The sequence below is a fragment of the Odocoileus virginianus genome, chromosome 17 (genome assembly GCF_023699985.2).
Source record: "Odocoileus virginianus isolate 20LAN1187 ecotype Illinois chromosome 17, Ovbor_1.2, whole genome shotgun sequence".
NCBI lineage: Eukaryota > Metazoa > Chordata > Mammalia > Artiodactyla > Cervidae > Odocoileus > Odocoileus virginianus.
The window spans coordinates 43,449,327-43,476,477 of NC_069690.1; the positions used below are offsets into that span (position 1 = coordinate 43,449,327).

The following is a 27,151-nucleotide window of genomic DNA, read 5'->3' on the forward strand; positions in this document are numbered from 1 at the left end:
GTTCAAGCTTGTGCATTAAAATTCCCCATGGTGCTGTATAAACATATGTATTGCTGGCTGGGCCCACTTCAAATTAGAATTCATATGGCCTGGGGTAGGGCCTGGCCATGATGAGTTTCAAAAGCTCCTCATGTGATTCTTGGGACTTTCTTGGTAGTCGAGTGGCTAAGACCCCAAACTCCCAATGCAGGGGACCCAGATTTGATCCCCAGTCAGGGAACTAGAGCCCGCATGCTACAACTAATGCCACAGCTAGAGGTCCTGTATGCTGCAATGAAGATGAAAGATCCTGCATGCTGCCACTAAGACCCAGCAGAGACAAATAAATAAGCAAAAGCTCCTCAGGTGATTCTAATGTGTAATTAAGGTGGGCAATCTGAGTGCAGCGTCTTGGGACCATAGCAGTGACACAGACATGACCTCACTTTTGTGAAGGCACTGCAGGAAGGAGACAGTCGACAATCCAAGTGTCACAAGAAAAAGATGGCAGGTCATTTGAGTCTAAGACTGGCACTTGTTAGTCTTGGGGGTGGGGGTTGAAGAAAATGTCCCTGAAAAAATGATGCTTATACTGAGACATGAGGGACAAGTACAAGTGAGCAAGGTGAAGGGAGATGGTAGGAAGGAACATTCCATGCAGAGGGGACAGTGCATGCAAAGGCCCTGAGGCAGGAAACTGCAGAGAGTTTTCAAGGAACTAAAAGATGACCCATAAGGCTGGAAGATGAGGGAAGGGGTGGTGCCAGAGGGATGAAGCCACTGAATTTGGGACTTTTTTGCTCCTGCAGAATAAACCTGGCCTCATTGACTAATACAAGGATTTTCGCTGAAAGACAGTGGGTGGAGTCCAGCTTGGATTCAGCTAAGGAGAGCAGATATATGGGGAGAAAATGGAAAAGTGCCAATGATGCTTTAAAAAAAGTCTCTCTGGGAAGAGGAGGACAGAAATAGAGTGATGGACTGAGGGGGGCATTTGTTTTGCTTTAAAGAAGGGACTCACTTAAACCTCCTAAATGCCAACAGGAAGGAGTCAGGAGAGGAGGAGAAGATAGGAACAGGAGAGGGGGGAAATAAAAGCTAAGCAAGCTTCCTGAATGATGGTGAAGTGGATGAATGGAATCCAAGGCATGGGGCTGGGGAGGGCCTGGCCTTAGCAAAGTCACCCACGAGCTGCCTGCAGGAGAGGTACATCGAGCGAACTCTGGCCGGGAACACAACGGTGCTGAACTAGCACGTGAGATGTTTGGGCCACCGGCACGGGTCAGCCCTGCAACAGGCCTTGACCCCTGGGGTCCTTCCTAAAACTACCAAAACCCAGTATCCTCCGCCCCAACATTCAAAGATCATTTTCCCACAACAGAAAACAAATGAAACTGTCAAATCGCATTGGTTATATTTCCAGTATTCCAAAAGAGAGTTCAAAGGTGGCCTGTACTCTCCCCTCCCTCAATCTTTTACTTTGAAAAATTTCAAACTTACAGAAAAATTGTACAAATGATACAATCAGCACCTCTATACTCTTTTCCTAGACTCACCAACCGTTAGTATTTGCAACATTTGCTTTCTCTCTGTCACTCTCTGCCTATCCATGTATAACTACACACAAAACTTAATTTTATTTATTTTGATATTTTCTTTATTTGGGCTGAGCTGGGTCTTAGCGGCAGCAAGCAGGATCTTTGATCTTCTTTGTGGCGTGTGGGATCTAGATCCCTGACTAGGGATCCAATCTTGGCCCCCTACATTGGGAGCATGGAGTATTAGCCACTTGATTGCCAGAAAAGTCCCACAAAACTTAATTTTAAACAATATTTTTCTTACTGTAAAATCAACATATGGGGACTTTCCTGGTGGACCAGTGTTTAGGACTGCGCTCTCACTGCCAAGGGCCAAGGTTTGATCCCTGGTCAGAAAACTAGGATCCCACAAGCCACGTGGCTTAGCCAAAGAAAAGAAAAAAGCAACATGTACGTGTAATCAAGTATAGCAAAGTATAAAGTACTTACCTATAATCTTACCACCAGAAACATCACTATCAATATATTCACATATTTTCTTTCAGGTTTTCCCCATGCATTTTCAAAAATAGTCAAGATTATTTTGAATATGCAATTTATACCCTACTCTTTTGTCAGATGTATTCTCTCGATAATTTAAAATTCCATAGACATCACTTTCTAATGGTTACCTACTATTCTACGTAACTGTTTCCCAGAGATTGGATGTGTAGCCTGTTTCTGAGATTTCCTACTATCAACAACCCTTTGATGAACATTGGAGAAGGGAATGCCAACCTCTCCGGTATTCTAGCCTGGAGAATTCCATGGACAGAGGAGCCTGGTGGGCTTCAGTCCATGGGGTCGCAAAGAGTCAGACACGACAGAGCAATTAACACACTTGATGAACATTTTAGTGTTTTCATTCTTTTCATGTTTCTCATTTCCTTAAGACAGATTCCTAGAAGCAAAATTCTGGGTCAAAGGACAGCAACATTTTATAGCCTCTCTTTACATCCTGCCAAATGGCTTCTTGGAAACTGGTCCAAACCTTCACTCTCACTAGCCAGACTTGAGTAAATGCTATTGTTGAGTTGGGGAGGGGCCCAGGCACAGCTGGGAGAAGGGTGGCCCCCAAGAGGAGAACGCATCACAAATCACCTTTCACAGAGGAAACCAGGAGTGGGGGTGGAGAAACCCATTTCCCCAGGCCTCCCATTGCGCCTGGCCCACTGCAGACACTCGAGACACTGTTGCTCCATGAATAAACAAATCCACAAACATGTATTTCTGCATTCTCATCACATGTCCAGCACAAGAGACAAAAGAAATAATGAGGGTTTCCGGGGTGAACCGCACCAGTGGGGCACACAAGAGTCAAAACGAAACCCACCCAACGGGCAAGCAATACAGCATGTTTTCTTAGGACAGTCCGATCTCTGCTTAGGCTGATCATCTGTGGTCCTCCCTCCCCCACCAGACAAGCTCCAATCTCAGGTCCCAAATCATGCAGCTAAGAAGATGCAGGATGAAGAGTCAGGGGTGTATTAAAGGGCAGCGACATTACCTAAGGTAACAGTGGAGTCTTTCGCACCTCCTTCTCTTCTGGGAGCTGGTTGACAAAATGGGCCTCAGCTACAGAAGGGAAAGGCAGTTTCCCAGCCCAGTGGTTTGCAGCCGAAGAGCTATCCCTCCACTGGGACGGTTTTCCATAAGCGACTCCTGGTCGTCTAAATGGGCAGGAACAATCCGTATCGGCCGAGATTGCCTGGGCAAGGCCTGCAGGGTGGCTGCAGGCACAGGCAGGCACACAGGCACGCGTGTGATGGAACTGACTGGCTATGCCTCTCAAGGGCTGTGTGGTCAGGGGGGGCAGGTGTGACATCACAGTCACTCTGGGAGAAAAGCCAGGTCTGTGAAGTCATGGGGTTCTGGGGCCTTTCTTATCCTACTTTGCACAGTTTCAGGGCCTTGTTTATTTACCTGCAAAGAGGAAGTGATGGAAGACCAGGCAAAGAGGAGTGGTGTGGAGGGGGGCTGGGATCTAGCACACTGCGCTCCAATAGACACCCCGCCACTCCCCAGAACCTGATAATGGTGATGCAGGGAGCAAAGCAGCCTTTGGAGAACAGGCGAATTGCACTCACAAGCTCCACACCTGCATTTGAGGTGGGTTTTGGTTTTGGAGACTCCACACTTCAAGCCCCTGTTGGGTGGTAAAAACGCTATACCCTGGTTTCACCATCTGGTCATGGGCTGCTTTCTCTTCTCTTTGTGCACACCTGCCTGGCCTGTTCCACAGTTGTGAAGCAGATCTTGGGCTGGATCCCATGGGAGAACAGACTTGGATGTGAAATGCAAAATAAAGGACTTGTGAATCCACAGAGGAGGTACTTAAGGATCTTTTATTTATTTATTTTCTTAAGCTGTTTTTAAAGCCAAGTCTTTTTTTTTTTTTTTTTGGCTGCACTGGGTCTTCGTTAAGGCTTCCGGACTTCTCTTGTTGTGGCACTTGAGCTTAGCTGCCTCAGGGTATGTGGGATCTTAGTTCCCTGATCAAGGATCGAACTGTCATCTCCTGCATTGGAAGGCTGATTCTTAACTGGACCACCAGGGAAGTCCCAAAGATCTCTTAAATCTAAATTCTTAGCTAGTACTTGTTACCTGCAAGGCTTATTCTATGCACTTTACAAATCTTAATTCATTTTATTCTCTTTCAAACCCTATGAAGTAGGTATTATCATTATTCTGATTTTCTAGGAGAGGAAACTCAGGCAGAGAGGCTGAACAGCCTGGCTGAGTTGATACCATTAGGACACCGCAGAGCTGGGATTTGAATCCAGGCCACCTGGCCCCGCAGTGTGTGCAGAGATCAAGGTTTCATGCAACATGAAACTGGCTGAGTCAATGACAGCTGCAATCACATCATGGGCTGCAGAGTGAGGAAGGCTCTCATAAGAAAGACTGTGGTTACCTTTTATGGGACCATCTCAGAATCACACAGAGCCTTGAAACGGAGGCTGGCTGGCTCTGGGCATTTGCCCAAGTGCCCACGAGTAAACCTGGGACAGCCAGACCATACTCAGGCTGTCCTTCACTGGGCATGTCTCGTGCTCTTAAATCAGGAGTAAGCTCTGTGGGATTTCTAAGTTAAACCAGGCATGAAGGGGCTGCTGTATCTTGCTGGGTTCGGGGGAATCTGCCCTAGCCTGGCCTGACATTCTGGTGGAGATCCAGTCCCAACGTCGGCCCCATCTTTGGACCATATTCTGATTCCGTTAGTGAAAAATCTGAGTCATGATAGATAACAAATAGTGGTGGAGGAAGGCTTCAGGTAACGCCAGTTCTAGGAGTATTCTCTTTTAAGAGAATCTGTATATCAAGGTGCCTCAGCAAAATAACATAACACCTTTATTGTACATATTGAACAGACTTATAAAACCACAATGTGTGTGTGTATATGTGTGTGTACACTATGAACCTCTCAAGGATCAAGACTGAGTGATTCCCAAGTAGCCTTATGCCTTGCACATAGCAGGCATCCAAACAGACATGTTGGACCTTCTCAGATTTTAAGGTATAATTTGTCTGGACACTTTGGGAATTTTGACACAATATCGCTTAACCCTGAAAGTTAAAAGATGGTGACCAACAGGCATCAGATGAAAGGAATCCTCAAGGAGCAAAACACAAGGCCTTTGGATGAGAGTCACAGACCTGCCCCAGAGAAGGCAATGGCACCCCACTCCAGCACTCTTGCCTGGAAAATCCCAGGGACGGAGGAGCCTGGTGGGCTGCAGTCCATGGGGTCGTGAAGAGTCGGACACAACTGAGTGACTTCACTTTCACTTTTCACTTTCATGCATTGGAGAAGGAAATGGCAACCCACTCCAGTGTTCTTGCCTGGAGAATCCCAGGGACGGGGGAGCCTGGTGGGCTGCCGTCCCTGGGGTGGCACAGAATCGGACACGACTGAAGCGACTTAGCAGGAGCAGCAGCGGCAGCACAGACCTGCCCAGAGCTGCCATTATACAGAGTCAGAGAGCGGACTCAGGGAGTGTCTCATCTGTCAAAAACATTTGCCAGTGGTCCTGGGCTAAGTGCTCTGAACCTCCTTGAGGAATCTTCTAGTCTCTAACCCTTACTGCCCGCAGGCTAGCATCAGAACACCCCCCAAAACACACCCCTCTTTCTCCAAGGTCTCAAAACTCCACCCCAGCAAGTTCTTCCTGCTCTCTAGCTTGTGAACTACTCCAGACAGAGTTTAAACCAGACCAACAGCCCAGGAGTATATCGCAGAGTTAAGTGGATCTAGTAAGTCACACTTGAAAACATTTAATGGAAGGACAATTTCTGATGTATCTTGAAAAGTTGGAATGACTTGGCCAGGAATGGTCCACATGCCCACAAGGCACCATCATTGACTGGTGTCTCCCCAGGCCCCCCCACAACATTGACATTTGGTGACAAGATTCTTGCCCGGGCTCTTTACTCCTTGTCCCTTGGGGTAACAAGTGATCTGTTGCTACTCATTTAACTAAGCAATCTGTGAACCCCTCAGCTTTCCCTGCAAACCTGGTGATGAACCCAGGCCGGGCACCAAGTTTCCTCCAGGACAAGCTGTCCCAGTGGGGTTATTTTGTTTGTTTCTTATTTTTTTATGAAAATTTTGTGGTTTTTTAAAAATTTATTTTTATTTATTTATCTGTGCTGAGTCTTAATTGTGGAATGCGGGATCTTTTAGTTGCAGCGTGTCGGCTCCAGTTCCCCAACCAAGGATCAAACCCCGGCCCCCTGAATTGGGAGCAGAGAGACTTAGCTGCTGGACCAGCAGGGAAGTCCCTGATGGGGTGGTTAGGGCAAAGAGGGGCTGCAGCCTGTATGGGCTGTGAGGTGCTCTGACCCCCTGTGATCTTATAGGACACGTCCTCAAGATGGCTGCCAGATCATCGATCTGGGTCCCAGGAAAAGAAATTTTCTGCAAGGGGTGTTGACTGCCCATTCCAAAAAACTTCCCCCGGCCTGCTCTGTTATCATCCCTGACCAGTGAGGAACACTCCAAATTTCTGCCCAGATCTACATTGGAGAAGTGCATAAAGATTTTCATCCCAGTTCTTTTCATGATAAATGCTACTACAAGGACAATTGAAGGGAAATGATCCCTAAACTTTCATTTAAAAATCTGGGGAGGGAAGGAAGGAGTAAAAAAAATCTCTGCAATCAGATGTTTCTCACATTCATTTTTATTCCTGATTAACCATTAATGGCTTGCTCATTATGCTGTATAACAATTGTGCAAAGATGCATACATTTACCACATGCTGGCCTTTCTGACGTTCATTATGACTTTAATTATTATTAAGTACCCGGGGTGTGCCAGGTGCAGGACAGGATGAAGGTTCCTTGTCGCCAGTCAGCTGTTAACAGAACCGCTCAGTTTTGCCACTAGCGTTCCTGGAGAGCCAGCCCTGCCATTTTGGCGACTTTAGATGTGTCCCCCGTGAGTTGGTGGGAGAATGAGGAGGGCGTGTCTGTGGGAACCCCAGCACTGGGCAGACACCCCTTTCTTTGCCAGAGCGCTCCAGTCTGGTGTCCCTGTGGGACAGGGGAGGGTCAGGGGCCAGAGCTGAGTCCCTAAGAGTGGGCAGGATGATGGAGCCGCCAGGCAGGCAGGAAGTCCGCACCTGGGGAAAGGAGGCCCCTTGGGGCGACAAGGCTCTGAGAGTGGCCCCTGAGAGCTGAGGAACCATCTGGGAAGATTACCTAGCTGCTCTGAGCCTCAGTTTCCCCAGGTGAAAAAATGGAGGTAGAATCTGCAAATTCAATAGGTGACAATGATGAGATGAGATGAAGCAGGAAGACATCAGTCATCACTCTTCTGCTGCCCTTGCCGCTGTCAGCTCTGGTCCGGCAGCTGCTCAACAGCTTCAAGTGCCAGATGGGTGGCAGGGGAGCAGAGGACTGGGGGAAAAGCCAAATCCCTCCTCCCACATAAAATCAATACATAAACCCGAGGCCTAGGATCTGCACAAAGCCAGAGTGCTGCCCGGCGTGTTACAGGTGTGGACACGGGCCAGGAACACATTCCTGGCACCTGTGTTCTCTGCCTGCGGCTCATGTGCAAGGTTCTCCTGTCTCAGGCAGCCAGGTGCGCAGGTCAGCCCATGAAGACCTAGTAACGCAGGCATGTGTCTGAGATGGAGCTTAGTGGCTTTGAGCTGCTGGGCCCATTCTGCTCCCCTTTAAATGCTTTGGAGCTTTAAGGCCCACCCACCTCCAGTTGAGTCCAGCAGTGGGAGAAGTGGGGGAAAGAAACACGAGCCAGGCAGAGGAATGAGAGCCAGCTCTGGTGACGAACCCACTGTTTCCCACAAGATTGACTGCGGGTCCAGTCACGGGAACTAAGCGTGAGCAGAACCCTACCTGCTGCAGGAAGCGGCAGGTGAGGGGCCAGGATGGGTGAGGAGTCCCTGGGAGGAGGGCATCCTCTCCTTCCTCCAGGTCTGTGAGTCCTGGCATGCTGGATGTAAGAGGACACACAGTTTCCCCAGGAAGAAACATCTCCGGGGAGGCACCCCACGGGCAGGTGGAGGGAGGTATATGGCCCAGCGGGAGCTGGAGAGGGGTGAGAGGCAGGGCTTGAGTGGGGAGCATCGCTGGCACATGGAGAGAGCAGCAAAGACATGACATGGGAAGGGTGGAAAGTGGAGTTGATGAGATGAAGTTTTTCCAAATGTTATTTGTGTTTCTTCCTGATGATAAAAGTAATTCACGCTGTTGTCTGAATTTCTGATGAGAATCTATTCATGCATTACTTATGTAATATTAAAAAATCCCTCGACACACACACAAAAGAAATATGGACCTAGTGAATTTAAGGAAGAAAAAGTGCAGAAAGTAGAAAGCGACAGGCTTCTGTAACCCCTATTCAGTTCTACAACCACCCTCCAAAAGCTTATCAAAGCTGGGCACGTTTCCAGGTCACTGCCTATGGGTCTGGCTTCCCTGGTAGCTCAGTGGTAAAGAATCTGCCTGACAATGCAGGAGACAGGGGTTCAATCTCTGATCCAGGAAGATCTCCTGGAGAAGGAAATGGCAACCCACTCCAGTATTCTTGCCTGAAAAATCCCCATGGACAGAGGAGCCTGATGTGCTACAGTCCATGGGGTCAAAAAGAGTCGGACACAACCTAGAAACTGAACAATAATAACGCACGGGTCTACCGCGATGACTGGCTAGCACGGTAGGCATTCAGCAGCGTGGCCAAGGGCCAGGCACTCACTGTGCTCTGTGCTCTATAGACATCACTGCCCCTCCTTACCGCAGCCCGGGAAGGGAGGTGCGTCTCACGCTTTTCATATGAGGAACCAGGCTCAGAGGGGTTGAACTACTCACCCAAGGTGACACAGCTAGCAGGGAACAGCCAAAAGTCTACCCCTGTCAGCCCTCCTCCAAGGCCTGGACCCTTCCTATCACATTTCATTCATAATTAGGGATGGCAGGGAAAGGCGGGTAAATTGCATCTCATGTCCATTTCTTAAGCAAGTCATAGTAATGGCATAACAATTAGAACAACACTTGGGGAAAACTGAACTGCTAAGAACAGGCCCCGTAAGCGCAGGAAGAGAGGACCATTGAGGAGCCCCCTTAGCTTTTGCGCCAATAGTGAGACGGGCTGATTTTGGAAAAGAAGATGGGCTCCGGGAAAGGGAGGAAATGACCGAAAGGGATAGAAAAATTAAGGGCTCTGGAATCGGACCGCCCAGCGTCTCCTGCGGCTCAGCCCATAGGTGGGCCGAGTGACCTGGCAGTTCTGCCCTTCTTTCCCATTACAAAGCACCCATTATTGGGAACTGCTTCATTTCCGTGGGCAAGGAAAACCTCATCAACTTAACTGATATTTTCCAACAACAAATGTTGCTTCTGTTACTTCAGCAGCAGGGGCTGATACACTTGGGACACCCATGCATCTTCCAAGAATGGTGGATGTTCTCTAGGAAAATTAGCATTTTTAAATGTATTTATTGAAAAAAATAAAATGTATTTATTTATTTATTTTTGGCTGTGCTGGGTCTCTTTTTTTACTAATTTAATTGGAGTCTAATTACTTTACAATATTGTGGTAGTTTTTGCCATACATTGACATGAATCAGCCATGGGTGTACATGTGTCCCCCAATCCCAAACCCCCCCTCCCACCTCCCTCCCCATCCCATCCCTCTGGGTCATCCCAGTGCACCGGCTTTGAGTACCCTGTTTCATGAATCGAACTTGGACTGGTCATCTATTTAACATATGGTAATCTACATGTTTCAATACATGTTTTTCAAATCATCCCGCCCTCGGCTTCTCCCCAGAGTCCAAAAGTCTGTTTTTTATATCTGTGCCTCTTTTGCTGTCTTGCACATAGGGTATTCGTTACCATCTTTCTCTAAATACCATATATATGTGTTAATATACTTTATTGGTGTTTTTCTGACTTACTTCACTCATATAATAGGTTCCAGTTTCATCTACCTCATTAAAACTGACACAAATGTGTTCTTTTTAACAGCTGAATAATATTCCATTGTGTATATTACCACAACTTTCTTATCCATTCCTCTGCCAATGGATATCTAGGTTGCTTCCATGTCCTAGCTATTGTAAACAGTGCTACAATGAACACTGGGGGTACACATGTCTCTTTCAATTCTGGTTTCCTCGGTGTGTATGCCCAGCAGTGAGATTGCTGGGTCATGTGGCAGTTCTATTTCCAGTTTTTTAAGGAATCTCCACACTGTTCTCCATAGTGGCTGTACTAGTCCTAATCGCACCAACAGTGTAAGAGGGTTCCCTTTTTTCCACACCCTCTCCTGTGCTGGGTCTTCGTTGTTGCATACAGGCTTTCTCTAATTGTGGTGAGTGGGGGCTACCCTTTGCCGCGGTGCTGTTGTGCGGCTTCCCTTGTTGCGGAGCAGAGGCTCTAGGGCCGCAAGCTTCTGTAGTTGCAGGATGTGGACTGAGTGGTTGGGGCCCATGGGCTTAGTTGCTCCGAGGCATGAGGAATCTTCCCGGATCAGGGATTGAACTTGTGTCCCCTGCGTTAGCAGAGGGATTCCTATCCACTGTGCCACCAGAGAAATCCAGAATTTCTTTTTAAGTCGGGTATATGCTTACCATTTTGAAAGGAATGAAGACAGTTCAGCCTGGCCACTCTAGTGAAAGGACACAACCTTGACTCAGAGCCAGTCCTCCAGAGGTATCTTTTTATTGTTGTTTTTGTTTTATCTTTCTCCTTGAAGACAAGTCCCAGTCACTAGGCATAATTCACTCTAGCTGCTGCTCTTGCTCTTCTGAGGGGTAACTACCTGGCCTTAGGGTTGCTTAGTCAACACAGGCTCCTGTAACCCTTTAAAGCTCATACTTGCAAAAAATAAATAAATAAACAAATAAAGCTCATACTTGCTGTGGAGTGAAAAGGTTCATCAAAATCATTGAAACACCACCTTCCCTGATGGTCCAGTAGTTAAGACTCCAGAGCTCCCCCTGCAGGGAGCAAGGGTTCAATCCCTGGTCAGGGTACTAAGATCTCGCATGCTGCATGGCATGACAAAAGAAAAGTCAGTGAAACAAGGGGTCCTCAGGAGGACAGCAGCAGGAGATTGCAGGAGAAGATGTCTTTACACTATGGAAGAAAGTGGGAATGTGCCGGAAAGCTTCTACAGAGGGACGGAGCTGTAAACCAGACTGTGTGTCCCAGAGACTGGCCTCCACCATCTGAGAGGCTCCTCCTTCACTTCCTGGGATCTCAAATACTGTTGCTTCCCTGTCAGGCCTCCGTCATGGGTCTGTCCCCCTGGCCAGTTGCGTCTGAGGGTCCTTCTCTGGGCACCGCAGCCCCAGGAGGGAGGCGAGATGGGGCCCAGGAGGAGAAGCGGGATGGGGCAAAAGTAAGAAAGAGACCTGGGCTAGTCCAGCTTTGCCATGAACTCACTGTGTGACTCTGGGAAGGTCACGTCACATCTCTGGGCTGTTACCTCTTTCTCAAGTGGCTCTGGTGTCTGTTAAAACGCCAAATTTGTGGTCCTTAACGCTTTTGAACTGTGGTGTTGGAGAAGACTCTTGAGAGTCCCTTGGACTGCAAGGAGATCCAACCAGTCCATCCTAAAGGAGGTCAGTCCTGGGTGTTCATTGGAAGGACTGATGCTGAAGCTGAAACTCCAGTACTTTGGCCGCCTCATGTGAAAAGTTGACTCATTAGAAAAGACCCTGATGCTGGGAAAGAGCCTGATGCTGAAAGCAGGAGGAGAAGGGGACGACAGAGGATGAGATGGCTGGATGGCATCACCGACTTGATGGACATGAGTTTGAGTAAACTCCGGGAGTTGGTGATGGACAGGGAGGCCTGTCGTGCTGCGATTCATGGGGTCGCAAAGAGTCAGACATGACTGAGCGACCGAACTGAACACCTTGTGCTGGAGCCTCTGTGGGTTTTTCTCAGTATAACCACAGAAAGTGGGGAGATGTCGGGGAAGGGAGGGCCCCACAGGAGAAGGAACAGCTGAAGGGAAGGTGGTGACCCACTCTCAGAATGTCACCTACTTGGAGGCTGCTCCCAACCCTTTCATCGTCCTCTTCTAGCCCCTTCTTCCTCCTCCCTCCCAGCCCCCTCATCAGGCCGTGAGTGGCCTTCACAGCAAAGCTGGGGTGACTCTGTCGGGAAGTCAGAGGAGGAGTTTGGGTGGTGGGTGGGAGGGGGAGCCTGGTGGGCTTTGGGGGTTATTCCACCTCCGTGGTTCTGGGAGGTCCGGGTTCCCCAGGCCAGGCAGAGTGACCCTTCACTACCCAACAGTAGGAAGTGCTTGGGCCTTGGGGTCAGGAGATTTACATTCTAGCCGTGGCGGTGCCACGAACGGCTTCCCTGGAGAGAACTACAGGACAACATGCTAACTAAAGCCGAAGCAAGGCCCTCAGAGGATTGGCTGGCTGCAGTTCTGTGTCTGAAAGAGACCAGCCCTGCCTTTTGGGTTCCCGGGGCGTGGGAGGCGTTCCCAAGGAGCAGGGTCTCAGGCTGAGCTTTGCATCCTTCAGGGAGTGCGGGGGGATTCTGGAGGAACTCTGGGGACTGCACCATGGAAATCACTCCGGAAAAGACCAGCCCTTGCTCGGAACCCCTCACCCCATCTCTCCAACTGAGGTTCCGTTTCTTCCTTTCCTCAACAGGAAGTGGCGCCCAGCCTGGAGTGGCTGGGAGGGTGAAATGAGATCATTTCTGTCTAAAGCACAGAGAGAAAAAATAGCACTGAGGTTGCTTTTGATATAAAAGGATGGGGGACTGACATTTTGAAGTGGCCCATCACATAGCCGGGCCTCAGGGAACTTGTTCTCGGGGGTCTCACTTGGAACGCAGGCCACCAGGCACTCCTGGGACCTCACAGGGCCACTCTGCGTTGTCAGGAACCACAAGGATTAGACACTTTCATAACACGGGAGCCCACCTCCCCTTGTCTTCCTCTACTTCCAAGGGAACATTCTAGAAGGTGCTGTGTTCCATTACACACTTTATATACACTTCACGCGGACACACACACACACACACAGTGCTTCTGCTAAGTCCTGCTCCTTCAGCTCATCTGGAAGGCTCCCCTGTATGATGCATGCAGTACTCAGGCTGGCAGGTCAGCTACCAGAGTTTCTGCCCTTCTGGGAAATGAGGGTGAGGCCAGATCAGAGCTTCTCCACCAGGGGGTGTCATGCATCACCTGGGGAGGCTCTGAAAGAACCTTCTTATGGATGAGCTTACCTTTTTGAAGTGAGCTGGGGCCTGAACATATATATAAATTTATCTTTTTTTTTTTTTTTGGCTGCACCGCAGCTCCAAGTGGGACCTTAGTTGCCTGTTCAGGAATTGAATCTGCGTCCCCTGAGTTGGAAGCTCAAGAGTCTTAACCACAGGACCGCCAGAGAAGTCCCCATAAATTTATCTTTTAAAAAAAAAGGTAATGTGTACACAAGATAAAAGACAATAGAGTGAAAATGATGTCTCCTGCCCCCACCCACAGTTTCTCCCCCTAGAGGCTTCCATCAAAGCCTGATTTTCATCTTTCCTCCCAGAGTCAGGTTCCATATAGGTGACTCATTCACCCTCCCACCTTATACACAAACAGTAACACACAATGCCCGCCTTGCTCCCTGCTTAACAAGGTGTCTGAGGGAGTAGCCAGAAATGCACACCCAGTGCATTTCTCCAGGGACCATGGTTTATTTAGCCAGTTGCATCCAGACTATTTTCAGACTTTTGCATAACAGATGATTCCCCAGTGAACCCCCACATATAAGTCTTTGCTTGTATAGAACAACTAGATTCTTATAAGGAGCGATGCTCTGCCAAAGGACATCTGATCAATGGTCACACTTCTCTCCAGAACGGATGGTTTTCCAACCCCTCTGATCATGGCCATCTCATCCATGTAACAGTGGCATCTCACTATGGTTTTATCAGCAGTCCTTTAATTATGGGCCAGGTCAAGCATCTTTTTCATGTTTGTGGCTCAGATGGTAAAGAATCTGCCTGTAATGCAGAACTGGGTTCAATCCCTGGGTTTGGGAAGATCCCCTGGAGAAGGGAATAGCAACCCATTTTAGTATTCTTGCCTGGAGAATCCCAAGGACAGAGGATCCTGGTGGGCTATAGTCCATGGGGTCACAAAAGAGTCAGATATGACTGAGAGACTAACATACTCTACATTCCACCCACTTTTTTTTTTCTCCTGTAAACCATATATTTTCTCTTTTCCTAGGCATGGGTATTTTGGTAAAGTATCTGGGGCAATTCTGAGGAATCCTAGGATCCCATGCCTCTTCTGGATGACCCAAGGCTCCTTGAAGCTCTAACACTGTGGATTCTCCGAGCATCATTAAAAGCCTGAGGATCCAGGGACTGTCCAGGTTTCAAAGAGCCTGACAGTAAGCTGGAGAAGCCCAGCTGTAAGCCTGAGCCTGAGTCTGAACAGTGATGTCCAAGCCTGGTTGGGGTGGCCCTCTCTGCATGGGAGAACGGGCCAGTGTGTCTTTAACTCATGTTAGGGTGTGAGGGCACAGGACCTGATGTAGACATTTTTCATCTACTTCCATTGAGAGCTCTTTCTGGGAACCCAGAGCCAGCTTGTTCCTGCAACATCCACCCACTTCCCTCCATTTCAGGTCTGTCTGTGAAGTCCTCTCTTTTAGCAACTGGGATTTACCCAGCTGTTCTGCTTGGCGCCGCCCCTCACCCATCCAACAATGAAAGGGTGCAAGATTCCCAGTGGCGGCTCAAGTGTCAGCAGCACATTGCAGCATCACTTGAGCTCTGCTAATGGCCGTGTGTCATGTGATGTAGCTGGAAAAGTTTGTAACTTAGTCTAGATGCACCGGATTAATGGCTAACTCCTCCACCCTTAAACACAGAGCTTCTGTTTTATAGGAAGTGCTCAAATGGCTGTTGAAAAAATAAATCATTAACACCTGTCTAATTGCTCCCCCCTCTTTTGTCCAGAGGGTAGTTAGTAAAAGTTCAAATGGGTCCAGTTTAACTGTGCTTACAAAGACTCCAAGCATAAGGAGGTCCACTTCCTGACAGCCTCAACCAGCTTTCTTGCAAATTCAAAAGCCCCTTTCTTTGGTCCTGGGAGTGAGGATTGCCACGTAAAATTCAGGATGTCTAGTTAAATTGGAATTTCAGATAAACAACAATTTTTTTTTTTTTTTTTAGTATGTCCCAAATCTTGCATTGGACATACTTAATTGTATTGGTTTCCTGTGGCTGCTGCAACCAATGACCACAAACCTAGTGGCTTAAAACAACAGGTATTTATTCACTCGTAGGTTTGGATACCAGAAGTCCAAACTCAGTATCAGTGGACTGAAAGCAAGGGGTTGGCAGGGCCATGTTCCCTCTAGGAGAAAATCCCTTGCTTGTTTCTTGTAGTTGCTGGTGGCTGCAGGCATCCATAACACCCTCATCTCTGCCTCCATCATTACATCATCTTCTCTTCCACATTTTTAATCTCTCTCTGCCTGGCTCTTATAAAACACATGCGATTGCATTTAGGACCCAGATGATACAGGACAATCTCAAAGCAAGATCCTTAATTTAATCACATCTGCAAAGATCCTTTTCCCAAACAAGGTCATAGTCACAGGTTCTGCAGATTAGGATCTGATATTTCCTGAAGAAGGAGCATTATGTAGCCTAGCACACTTATATTTTTAAAAAGTGGTTGTTTATCTGAAATCCAAATTTAACTAAGCATCCTGTGTCTTAATTTGTTAATGCTGACAGCCCTACCTGGGCTGGAGCCTCTGCTCATGAAAAGGGATTTAAGTGGTTTGTCTTGAACGGCTCACTGCCCTTCCTGCTATGCTTGTGGGGTCATGGCTGGTCACTAATGGTCCTTGTCTCTGAAGTAGGGCTCATGGTTTATGGTGGCATTCTGGTTTCCAAGAGGATCCCATGGCTTAAACTTCCCAGGTGGCGCTAGTGGTAAAGAACCTGCCTGCCAATGCCGGAGATGTAAGAGACTTGAATTCGATCCCTGGGTGGAGAAGATCCCCGAAGAAGGAAATGGCAGAGGATCCGAAGGCTTAGATTAATCTAAACACTTAACTTTTAAAAAGATTATGGCAAAAAAAAAAAAAAAGATTGTGGCATAAAAAAAATAGATTATGGCATAGTACATGTAGTTCCACTTTTAGCACTCAAAACACCAAACGCAGATGTGTACCACTCCATCCTCCAGAAAGGTAGAAGGATGAACAAATACACAAGTTATATTTCTGTTATATGTTCTGTTCTTTCTGTTCTCAAGTCTTTTCTCTTTGGCTACACTGCTTGGCTTGTGGAATCTTAGCTCCTCGACCAGGCATTGAACGCAGGCCTCAGCAGTGAAAGCACCAACTCCTAATCACTGGACAGCCAAGGAATTCCCAGGTCTGGAGTCTTTTTAAGAGAAATCTTAAGTTTTAATCAGTGTTGAATTCACTTATTCATCTATTTATTCATTCACTAAACAGTGACTGAGCATTTCCTCTGTGCCATGTACTGTGCCAGGCACTGAAGATAAAGGATGAATAAAACATCGCCCGAGAGATGAACGCATTAGGGAGCCTGGTCCCCAGGGAAGCCCCTCAAGATGGAATCAGACAAAGCTGTGGAAATTAAACACAAAATAATGGACCCCAGAAATGCAAAAGCAGAAAATTTTAATGTTTGCTTCGAAACTAGTGGTATAGAAAGAAACCCAATTAATTTACTAATTATCTTTAAATTCAAGTGACTATTTTTAGACTTTAGTTTGGGGGGAAATAACTTGTATTATAAGATGTGTTACTTAGCCAGGGCTGTCTGAACGTGATGGAGCTGTTTCTCTTTCCATGTTTTTCGGATCCGGAAACATGAGTGACTGTGAGGCAGACCCCCTGGCCCCAACCCCTCCATCATGGGCTCGGCCTCGGGCTGCACAGACTTGGTGATGTCGCCCTTTACCTGCAGCTGCCTCCTGCTCCCCATTAACTGGTGCAGGAGCACATTGGAGGATAAATTATGCCCATCCCCCAGACACTTCTTATGATGAACAGGATTTTCTTATAAGGGGAAAAAAGCAATCTGTTCATCTACTCATGGCAAGGCACAAGCCCTCAAACTGAAATTTCAGGTCTCTACCCTACTGAAAAAAGATCAAAAACTTTTTCTGGGGGTGAGGGAAGGGTGGATTGAGAGTTTGGGATTAGCAGATGCAAACTATTACGTATATAGAATAGACATGTAATGGATATATACATATATATAATTAATGTATATATAAAAAATATATATATAATGCATATATACAAGGTTGTACTCTATAGCACAGGGAACTATTAATATATCCAATGCATGTGTGCATGCTAAGTTGCTTCAGTCGTGTCTGACTCTGTGCGACGCTATGGACAGCAGCCCACCAGGCTCCTCTATCTGTGGGATTCTCCAGGCAAGGATACTGGAGTGGGTTGCCATGCTCTCCTCCAGGGGATCTTCCAGATCCAGGGATCAAACATGAGTCTCTTATGTCTCTTGAAATGGTAGGCGGGTTCTTTACTACTAGTGCCACCTGGGAAGCCCCAATACATCCAATATCCTGTGATAAATCATAATGGAAAGAATATGAAAAAGAATGTATAACTAAACCAGTTTGCCCTACAGCAGAAATTAACACAACATTGTAAATCAACTATACTTTTATAAAATACATTTTTAAAGAACTTTTTCTTTGTCCCTGCTGGGGGAAAAGCAGGGTCTCTTCTTTCCCCTCTGCCCAGGCACTGGCAGTTGAACTAACCGGCAGGACCCCTCAGACTCACTCAGTGAATGAAGAAGTCAGGGTGAGGCTTGATCTTAAGAGCAGCACCCTAGGGTTGAGAAACAGAAGTCCTGGGTTCAAATCCCTTGTCAGCCCAAACTAGCCATGTGATTTCAGGTGCCACTGAACTTTCCTGCACCCTGCCTGCTTATAGTGCTGTGTATCTATTAATTCCATACTCCTAACTTAACCCCTCTCCTCTCTTTTCCCCTTTGGTAAACACAAGTTTGTTTTCTATGTCTGTGAGTCTGTTTCTGTTTTATAAATTAGTTAATTTGTGTTATTTTTTTAGATCCCACATATAACTGATATACAATATTTGTCTTTCTCTTCCTGAAAATGAGTCAGATTTTTAACTGAGATTGACCACTCCCGAAGTCATCCAAATCAGAACAAGATTAGTGTATCCAGAAAGCCAGGTCAACCCAATGTTCTTTGCAAACACTGGGCCCTTTGGGGTCGGGGTTTGTTCCACTCAAAGGTGGCTGTTCCAGGGGTCTCAGCAGTGGAGACTCAGTGATGTAGGGTCTGGTGCCCATTATGTGGCCACAGCCTTTGAGGATGAGGTCCTTGCACCTGAGGATAGAGATATGACCAGCATGCCCTGGCCTGTCCAAGCATTCCTGTGCTCCTAGCTTTGCATCCAGGGCCATGTGAAAAGGGGCCACATCCCTCAGCTTCTGCCCAGAACCATGGAACTAACCAGGTCTGAGTCCAGTGCTGAGTACCACCACGTACTCCATCTTTCAGTTTGGGGTCCTTTTAAGAATTTTCTTTCTCTTTTTTTTCAAAAAAATATTTTTTATGTTGTTTATTTGGCTGCACCAGATCATAGTCGCAGCACACATGATCTTCCATCTTCACTGCCGCATTCAAGATCTTTAACTATAACATGCAAACCCTTAGCTGTGGCATGTGGGATCTAGTTTCCTGACCCTGAATTGAACCTGGGTCTCCTGCATTGGAGTGCAGAGTTTTAGCCACTGGATCACCAGGGAAGTCCCCTTAAGAACATTCTTGAAGAAACATTTACTACTCACCCTTGAAACAATTTATAGACTGAAATGATCCCTGTCCCTCCTCTGGGGGAAAAAAAAAAAAACAGAACAGAAACTAGGGCTGGATCTCACATATGGTATCTTGGCTTTATAGCTAGTGTTTTTTTGTGTGTGTGTTTTTTTTTTTTTAATTTGGGGGAGAATGTGGGAGGCAAGAACAGAACTGAGAATTGATTCTTGTCATAGGTAGATGGAAGGGTGGCTGTGGGGAATGTATTTCAACATCATCAAAGTGCCTGGTGAGGTTGCAGATGCTAAATAATGTGGTACATGTGACCCCAACCTCATTGGTGTGTGTCCCTCCCTTCTCTGGTCCCCCTCCCTTTTCCTGGTTCTAGAATGTGAGCCACACTGGAGACCTGTGTGTGTGCTCAGTCACTCAGTTGTGTCCGACTCTTTGTGACCCCACAGACTGTAGCCTGCCAGACTCCTCTGTCTATGGAATTCTCCAGGCAAGAATAATGGAGTGGGTAGCCATTCCCTTCTCCAGGGGATCTTCCCAACCCCGGGATCAAACCCAGGTCTCCCTCACTGCAGGTGAATTTTTTACTGTCTGAGCCACAGTGGAGACCTGGGGGGAAATAAAGTGGATTGCTGACTAAGGGAGATCGGGCAGTACCCCTGGGTGGCTTGGGATATAGGTTTGCCTCCCCTCCACCACTGGGACCCTTTTCCTTAACAGCAGGGACTTACTTCGTCTGCCCAGAGAAACCACCCACATTCAATTAAATTCTTCCCTGGGATCACTGCCTGGGAACCTGAATGTCATTTTCCCTCCTGAGTCTATACCCCAGGGTTCCTCTGGGACCATATTTTCCAGTCTTTTGGTCCCACCTACCCCTCAATGGAAATGGTGAGTGTGAACATTTTTCAAGCTGAAAGAAAAATGAGCTTCACTATTTGATAAGTGTGGACCTGCCCACGACACTAAATTTGGTTCTGCCGTCACCGGAGTCATGAAGCAACAACCCAGTTTAGAGGCTAGCTTTTAGTCTTAAATATTTTCTCTGGGCTCATGTTACATATGACTGGATCACGGAGGCTGGAAGGCATGACTTCTTTGGTCATTAGCACTAAAGACATGTCTGCTGGCATGAAGAATGGAATCAGAGGCGGAGGGTCAGGGGCTCTGAGGACCTACTTGGAGACAGCAAGACAAGGCTCTGGACTGGGGCACCATCTGGCTGTCTCCCCAGCTGTGAACTCTCTGAACCTTGGTCTGCTTCTCTGCAAAATGAGGATGGTAAGCCCTGCCTCATAGAGGAGTGAAGGTTAAATGCAGCAATATTTTTAATAAAGATACCTGCTGCTACCATTATTATCAGCATCTTTGTATAGCAAAATAATGGACTAACAGTTAAGTTGGCCTGAATGAAGTAAGGCAAAGTAGAAATTTTAGAATATTTCAAAGGAAGTATGACTTTTATTTTCAAGTCTGTAGAACAACAGAACCACGTACTAGGAGGTGGAGAAGGTACTTTAAACAGGTAAAACTCATCTGACATCAGCCTGTTTGATTTATTAGTATCCAGCTGCATGAACCAAGGGTAATTATTTTGAGCTTTGCATGTGCCCAGCTCTGTGACTGGGCAAGACACCCAGGGGAGCAGGAAAGTCACACAAGGCACAAGACTCGCCCTCAGAGGACATATCACCTGTGGAAAGATGAGAGCAGTACAGACAAGAAGGAAAATAATTAAGTCAACCACTGTGGTGCTGAGGACTGCTGAGAAATGAAATGTGTTGATGTCGGGATCTTGTGGAGCGCAGTAGCCGGAGGCATTTTTCAGGGAAGACAGTGATCAGGGAAGATCAGGGTATCTTAAAGAGGGGGAGCAGAAGGGAGAGGGGACATTCTCAACAAAGGTACCATGGGTGAGCTAGGAGCAGAAAGGGCATGATGTGTACAAAGGAGCCGAGAGGCAGGCTGGCCCAAGGTGGGACTGGACCATGTAGGACTAGACAGGGAGGCCAAGTTGTGGCATGTGGAGGCGGGCAGGCAGCGAGAGGTGGGGCCTGGCTCAGCAAGGGACAGAAGAGGCAATCGTGGACTCAGGCTTGGATGGGGGCAGGGCAGATGACAAGGCTGCTCTGGGAAGAGGAGTTTGGCAATGGCCTGCCAAAGGGATTGGGCGTCAATTTCAGAACTGAACTCGATAGCAATTTATTATCATTTTCACAATGATCCAGGGGTGAAGTGATAAGGCGGATGTTTCTTTTAGCACTGGAATAGACGGATTGGAAAAGGAGGAGCAGATCCAAGTGATGTAGAGGAAGAAACTGATAGTTAAGTCTGTTCCAGGATATGGTGGGAAGAAGAGTGTAAGACTCCATGTTTTGCCACACGGGGACTGGAGGATGGCAGGTCCCAAGGAGCAAAGTGGATTGGGACTATGGCATAGGGAGGACAACTTTGGGGACAGCAAACAAAAGTGGACGCTGTAGGGACACTAAGTATGGTCAAGGCCAGCCACTCATTAGAGAAGCCAGGCTGTTGTCAGGGTGGGGGCAACACACTAGCCTGGAAATATCAATACTTCCCAGTCTATTTGCATGAAAAAAAAAAAATCCTCCATTCCCAGGGCAAAAGCAAATAGATTGCAGCCCAGCTCCAGCTCAATTCAAATTCCAAGTGCAAGTGTTCAATTAATGAGCCTGCACCATGCCTCTTGCCACCAAATAGCCATTAGAATATTACACCATCAAAGTCAACTCCAGCCTTTAATTTAATCACTCTTGCCTTAATCGATTCCTGGCACGTGCTAAACACACTGGCGGGAAGAGGCTGCCCCAGGGCATAATTAGAATATGAGATTCGGCACCAAGTCCCTGTTTGACTAGGAGGAAACTGAAAACCTGGGAGGAAACAGAAAGGCTCCCAGGGAATTAATTCCCTCTGAGGGTCACAGCATGAGCCCAGGAGGTCCCAGCCCATCTCCAAGAAGGGGGCACTGGCAGGGTGGGATATCACTTGAGGTCATACTAAAGCCACGCCACCCACTGTCCTGCACCTGGCTTTCAGCTTCCCCTGCAAAGAAGGGATAGATGAGACCAGTAGAGCATGTGGCTGGCTGTCCATGCATTCAGGCTCAGGCCCAAATGACTGGGCGCTCACCCCTGGGAAGCAGTCTCTACCTGGTTGGTGCTAAAGGAGAGAGCGAGCAGCAGCTGCTTTACCCTGCCAGGCTCAGCCCGAGAGATTCAGACCAGGTGCGGGACTGTGGCTCTCAGGAGGCACCCTAACCCTTATCCCTGCAGCCCTTGTTTCCTGAAAAGCTCAAAGGAGTTCTCCAAGATGGTTGTATTTTACTTCTGTGATTACCCAGTGAGAAGAAAGTCCACATTATTGTCCATTCTCAGAAGGAAGATTGAATAATCCCCATTTTACAAATGGAAAAACGAAGGTTCAGGAATTTTTTTCCTTTTTGCCAAAACTCTTGGTGTGTGGGATATTAATTCCCTGACTCTTAGTTCCCTGACCAGGGATTGAACCCAGACCCTTGGCAGTGAAAGTATGCCAAATCCTAATCATTGGACTGCAAGGGAATTCCAGGAACCCTTTTTATTTATTTATTTTGGCTGTGCTGGGTCTTTGTTGCTGAACCAGAACCTTCTCTAGTTGCGGCTAGCAGGAGCTAGTCTCCTGTTGCGGAGCACGGGCTGTAGGTTGCACAGGCTTGAGTAGTTTCAGCATATGGGCCTAGTTGCTTTGAGGCATGTGGGGTTGATCTTTCCAGACCAGGGATCAAACCCGTGTCTCCTGCATTGGGAGGTAGATTCCTATCCGCTGCACCACCAGGGAAGTCCTTCCAGGGACTTGACCCTCCAGGGAATCTTAATTATGGCCACAACTGGTAGATAAACAGGAAGGTTGCAATTACACTCAGGGCTGGGTAAGCCCAACCAGTGGGTGATAACAGACACCCCCCCCCCCCCCCCCCATAACAGACCCCTCTCCCACCACCACCAAAATAAAGGATGCTTAACTTTTGGAATTCAGTCTCGCTGGTAGATAAGGAGATGTTTTAAAAAGATTTTTGCTTGGCCCAGATTGTCAGATTATAACATGAATCCTGCCAGTTAAAAAAAAATTTTCCTCTGCATTTCTCATGAGACATCAAGCCATTGGTTCATAATTATTTATAGCACTTTAGTGACATTGAAAGGGATTTATTTCAATGTATTCCATCTGCATTAATACTCTGCAGGGAACAGCGGGCTGCCACCACTCCTGGCTGCTAAGAAGGGAGGACCTTCGGACCTAGAGCAGGAAGAAATGAGCCCAGGGGAGAGACCCACAGGGGGCCCATGTCCCCACAAGATTAACCCTGGGGAAAAGATTAAATAGGTTTAGAGAAGATTCAGGTGAGTCTGTGAATGATCAGTCCATTATTTAAGGGGATTTGGGGATGTTTTGAGAAATCCTTTGTTTCTAAGCCGGTCTCATGGAGATAGCAGAGGCAGAAGCTGAACTGCTGTGCCGTGGGCTGGGGCCAGCATAGAATTCCTGCTTTTAGCAAACAGACAAGGCAGAAAACGAACAGCAGAAGGGCAGGCGACTCTTCCAAACAGCTATTCCTGGCGATTCTTGGCAAGTGGCAGCTTTCAAAGGGACAGGTTTCATATGAAGCAAACCATGAAGATTATCTTGCCCCAGGGTAGCAGGTTATATACAATCATTTCAGTTTTATAGACAACTTTTGCTTTATTTATCAATGTGTGCGTGCATGTATGTGTGTTAACTCGCTTTAGTTGTGTTCGACTCTTATGTTGATTTAAATTCTGACACATTACCAATACCACCACTGAAAGTTGTACCAGTTTTCAGCAAACCCAATATAAAACACTCAGACATAAATAAGGTAGTGAATATTCACATTTAAATATAAAACCAAAGAGATTCTGTAAACTGTAACCTTTCCTTGGGCGCTTAAGCCTATATTATTTATTTGGTTCCTTTAATTTTTACGAGTTCTAATTTATCAATGTTTTCTTTTGTTTATTGTGCTTTTGGTATCATATTTAAGAAGTCATTGATGAATGCTATATTGGGAAGCTTTTATCCTCTGTTTTCTTCTAAGAGTTTTATAGTTTTGTTTTGTTTTTTCAGCCACACTGCAAGGCATGAAAAAAACTTTCCCAATCAGGGATCAAGTCTATGCCCTCTGCATCAGAAGCACAGAGTCTTAACCACTGGACCACCATGGAAGTCCTCAAGCCTTTAGATTATTAATTATCCAATAAACCTCCTTTTGAGATCATGAGAGAGGGAATGAGGTAAGACAGTAGTTTGGTATCACTGTCCAATCAAGAACAATTGGAAATAAGCATCTCTGAAATGCTCTGTAAATCAATGACAGAACTGGATTTGATCCAAGACAACTCTGTTGACACAAAATTTAGAATTCTGGTTCTAATTCAGGGGGAAGGGCTGTTATTTATCCTGGGGGAGGGGCACAGTTCCATGATTCCATGAATTGGTCCTTTCTGCCACTCCCTTCTTGGCATTATTATATTGGCTGTGGATCACATCACAGGCAGCTGTAGACTCAGGGGTCTTCTGATATCTTTTGTGTCCTGAGGAGGAGGACACAAAGATGAAAGTGCCTCCTGAGGCTTTTTGTAGCAGGCTTAGGCCTCAAGACAGTATCACCCACCCTTCCAGGGAAACCAGAAAACTAGGCCATAGGCTGGAAAGAAAACCTGCAGCTGGGACCAGAGATAATTCCTGTCCTTCTTCTCTTTGATGCCTGATTTAGCAGTGGAGCACACAGGACCAAAGGGAGACCCATGAATGGAACATCATTATCAATGTCTTCAGATTTAATTCAAATGTGCTGATTTAAAAATGCTTTTTAAAACTGCTGGACCTTGATCTAAAACTCCCTCACTAAGGAGAATTAACATGGTAAAGAAAATTTAAATTTATGTTGAGTTTTATGGGGAGAATTTTGCAACATCCCCTTAAGTAGGGATCCTATGGGAATGAATTCCAAGTGCCACGCTAGTCCTGGAAGACAGGCAGGAGATGCAGGGAAGACACAAAAGTCTCCACAGCAGGCCCTCTCCTGCCAGACACCATGTAAGAAGCAGAAATGAAGGAGGTAAATATTCAAGGCTGAGTCTCCAGGGCCTGATGTCCACAGCCAGGGCCTCATCCTACCACAGTCAACCTTCCAGGTCCATCATATTTGTTACAATGGTCACACCACTTAAGTATGGTGCAAGCTGATTACATTCAAGTGTTAAATGAAAGATGAATTCTGAAAATCATTCATTGGCTTTAAGATAACCAAGTTGAATACTTTGGAGAGATTTCATAAAGATGAGTAATTTTTAAGCTGTCAAACAGGATGTCAAAGATTGTGGGAAAATATAGTAAGACTCTAGAGAGACTCCACATTCAGATTACACAGTGTGACCCCTTGTTTCTATAGCTGGAAATCCTAGGCAATGCATTACAGGTGCTGCTTAGGCCAAAAAGACAAGGAACTCCAGCTAGCTGACCCAAACACCAAGAGGCCTGGACCCTACAGCAAAAGATGCGGAGGGGGGAATGACAACTATCTGGTTAAGTTAAATGTCTGAAAAATATATGTATCATTTTTTATGGTTTTCTGATTTAATGACTTTTGAAAAAAATGTATTATGACTTTCATGGATAAGGTGTTAGTTGCTCAGGGAGTCTGACTCTTGGAACCCCATGGAGTGGGCTCCTCTGTTCATGGAGTTCTCCAGACAAGAATACTGGAGTGGGTAGCCATTCCCTTCTCCAGGGGATCTTCCCAACCCAGCGATTGAACCCAAGTCTCTTCCATTGCAGGCAGATTCTTTACTGTCTGAGCTATGATAAGAAGGCTTCTTCTATTTATTTATTTGGCCACACTGAAAACCTTGTGAGATCTTAGTTCCCTGATCAGGGATTGAACATGTTCCCTCAGCAGTGAAAGCATGGAGTCCTAACCACTGGACAGCTAGGGAATTCCCAAGAAGCCTTCTTAAATCAGATTTATTAATTCAGGTTGAACTCTGGTTATTGGACGCTTGGGGTTCCCTGGGTTCAACATATGTCAAATTTGCTTTATTTAACATTTTTTCTACTTAACTCTCAGCTGCCACCATGAATCAGCCTGCTTCTGAGTTTACCAAGTTCAGGGCTGCTTCATTATTTCATTTGTAGTCTCTCTCCTGCACTGCCTTCCATTAGTTCTGTTGCTTTCAGTCTCATCTGTGCTCACTTTTTATGCAATGAGTGAACAGTAAGATACTGGAGTGAAGTGAAAGTCGCTCAGTCATGTCTGACTCTTTGAGACCCCGTGGACTATATAGTCCATGGCATTCTCCAGGCCAGAATACTGGAGTGGGTAGCCTTTCCCTTCTCCAGGGGGATCTTCCCAACCCAGGGATCAAACCCAGGTCTCCAGTGTTGCAGGCAGATTCTTTACCAGCTGAGACACAAGGGAAGCCCAAGAGTGGGTAACTGGAGTGGGTAACCTATCCTTTCTCCAGCAGATCTTCCTGGCCCAGGAACTGAACTGGGTCTCCATTGGTAAAGTGGATTCTTTACCAACTGAGCTATCAGGAAGCCGGCGACCTGCTAAGCCGGCTCACCAGTAGTCCCAGGTTGGTGGGAGAGAGGGCGGTTCAGCTCACACCGGTGTGGATGGTACACAGCCTATTCCTGGTGTGCAGTGGAATTCAGGAAGGAAGAGGGCAGAAGCAGGGACAACAGATCATAAGTCATTCTGCTTGCCTATGGCAAGAGTTCTGTGTGTACCTTGACACATGGGTGTGTGCGATTTTCCAGGGGGGCTTCACTTCCATTCAAATGACACCACTTGCCTGGTTCCAGATGGGACAGCCTACTTTTCCTATCTTGATCCCCACTCAGTGTAACAATGTATCTGTTTCAACTGATTCTCCATCGTCATGGTCAGTAGGAGCCTTTGCACCTTCATTCAATCACAAGAGTCTATTCAAAGGCTGCTGGTCATGAAGCCATTTAATGAGCAATTATTATGTGCTGAGCCCTGGGCTAAGCACTACATCACTCCACTTAAAACCCACAGCAACTGGCGAGACAGGTACTATAGTACCCCAAGTTACAAACAAGAAAAAACCTCTCTAAGAGGCTAAACAACCCAGCTTAGGGCTTGCAGTGAGCAGGGAAGGGGGATTTGTACCCAAGAGTTCTGATTCGAGCCCCCATCCTCAACCATTAGGGCAAACCTGTGGCT

At 46.8% G+C, this 27,151-nt stretch overlaps 1 protein-coding gene across 21 annotated transcripts in view; it reads right to left on the reverse strand.

The window, feature by feature from the left end:
- MAPT (microtubule associated protein tau) overlaps window positions 1-27,151 on the reverse strand; it is a 120,874-nt gene that overhangs the window by 86,201 nt on the left and 7,522 nt on the right. For 4 of the 21 annotated variants that reach the window (XM_020881395.2, XM_020881313.2, XM_070479596.1 and 1 more), the window contains exon 1: window positions 3,064-3,339. The exons of the other annotated variants lie outside the window; for them this stretch is intronic. The gene's annotated coding sequence lies outside the window, so the exon portion shown is untranslated. Of the gene's footprint in view, window positions 1-3,063; window positions 3,340-27,151 lie in introns of those variants that run through there. 21 annotated transcript variants of the gene reach the window in all.